Source organism: Brassica oleracea, chromosome C6, assembly GCF_000695525.1.
Source record: "Brassica oleracea var. oleracea cultivar TO1000 chromosome C6, BOL, whole genome shotgun sequence".
Taxonomy (NCBI): domain Eukaryota; kingdom Viridiplantae; phylum Streptophyta; class Magnoliopsida; order Brassicales; family Brassicaceae; genus Brassica; species Brassica oleracea.
In genome coordinates this window covers 7247734-7249697 of record NC_027753.1, presented here as the reverse complement: position 1 = coordinate 7249697, position 1964 = coordinate 7247734, and positions in this window count along the sequence as shown.

Genomic DNA, 1964 nt, shown 5'->3' with positions numbered 1-1964 from the left:
TCTCTCACATATATATTTTATATGATTAATTAATTAATTTAATTCATTTCATTCATGCATATATATAGTTAACAGAAGAGATAGTTGACAAAAAAAAAAGTTAACAGAAGAGATAACAACTTTTTGTAATGAGGATTTCTAATCTGCATTATTCTTTGTATTATTTTTGTGTGTGTGGCAAGTTATTTCTTTGTAAGCTCAAGAAATAAATAAATAACATTCTCTCTTTCTAATACCGAAACTCTTTGTTTGTTTTCAACATCATTATACTTTTTTAAAATATTACAGAAACCCCTTTTTAATCCAGTGGTTTGAGAAAGATTCATTAAAGCTAGTACAGCAGGAAGGAAGTCTAGGTTTCTCTTCCAAGAAAAGACAAATTATGCAAATTATCCATAGTAGGTCGACTAGAATCATGTTCTTGGTTCACCCATACAGTCTCGGTCGAAGTTCGTACCCTCTCCCTCTCTATGTGGAGGAGAAAACTCAGTGATGAGAGTCATGAGACTGTAAAAGAAGCTTGTTGCTGTGGAGGTTAGCAAACCTAGTTTTGCGTCGATGTTAGTTAATTGGAATATTTTTAGTGGGCCGAAGATGGTTTTGGGCTGAATCAAATTCCCACTGTTTTTAATCTTATAAACCGGATCAACCCTTTCTGTGTCTAAAGGACTCAAGAAAGTTGAAACAAAGCGGATCAGCCCTTTCTGCGTCTAATAAAGTAGACTCGAATCTTATCGATCCAAATCAAACTGAATAGTTCCAAAATAGATATTTTATTAAGTGCATACCTTTAAATATAGCTAAATTAAAGAAGCTGATAAAAATTAGCCTAAGAAAGTGATTGCTAATTTTATTAAATTAACTCACCTTTTTCTTTATTTTAGCTTCCAGGAATTTCTTCAATTATTATATGAAGTAATAATCTCTAACTTTGTTTGTTTAGTAAAAATAATATGATAGCCAACCAATATTTTCTCTCTCCAAACGCTCTGTCTTCCCTCTAATTTTCCGACGAGAATAGTGTCTCCGGCCGACGGTATAGGCTTCCACGGCCTCCGTCGGTCCGGCATTTGGTGTATTTCCTCTCCTTTTCTCTGTGTATTTTATCGTTTACTTTTTGACTCTGGGATAAAGAGAATCTTAAAGCTCTGTCGTCGTCAGCTTATGTCTTTGGGGGGTGGAGGTATCCGATGCTCTGCGTTGTCGGCTTCGCCAAAAGTTCTACCGTCTTTCTCCTTTAAAAACAAAAGTAGGTGGTTTTGTGGATCTCGGTTTTATTACCGATTAGTGGTTTGTTCTGAGTTTCTGTGGAATTAGTGGGGTAAAGACTCTTCTAGCTGTGTTTGTTTTCCTAGGGCTTCGGGTGAGATCTCGACTGTCGATTGATGCTCTCCGAGGTTTGAAACACAGGCGATGAAGGTGTATGTCTTGAAGATGGTGGGTTCGTTTGATCATGTTTCCGGCAGGTTTCCGGTGGGTGTTGTTTAGTTCCGATGAAGAATTAATCGGTGAAGACGGTGGAAGTCTCGGCGTAAGCTCTGGCGGTGGAGGCATGGTGGAGGAGTTATGCGTTCGACAGGTCACTACAAGAAAACACACAGAATTCCGACGGAGGTTCCGACGGACACCAAGGTCGTCGGAAATTTGTGACGGAATACTGACAAATATCCGACCAAATCCAAAAAAATTAAGTCGTCGGAATTCCGTCGGCCATTTCCGACGGAATTCCGACGAAACATGGGTCGTCGGAATTTTCCGACGACTTTTCGACGACATTCCGATAAAAAATGTAACCGTTGTAGTCGTCGGAAGTTCGTCGGTACATTCCGACGAATTTCCGACGACATTCCGATTAACAGCAAAGTCGTCGGAATTCCGTCGGTATTTTCCGACGGAATTCCGACGAACCATGTGACCGTTGCCGACAAATATATATGACCGTTGTATAGCCGTTTGAGATTGGA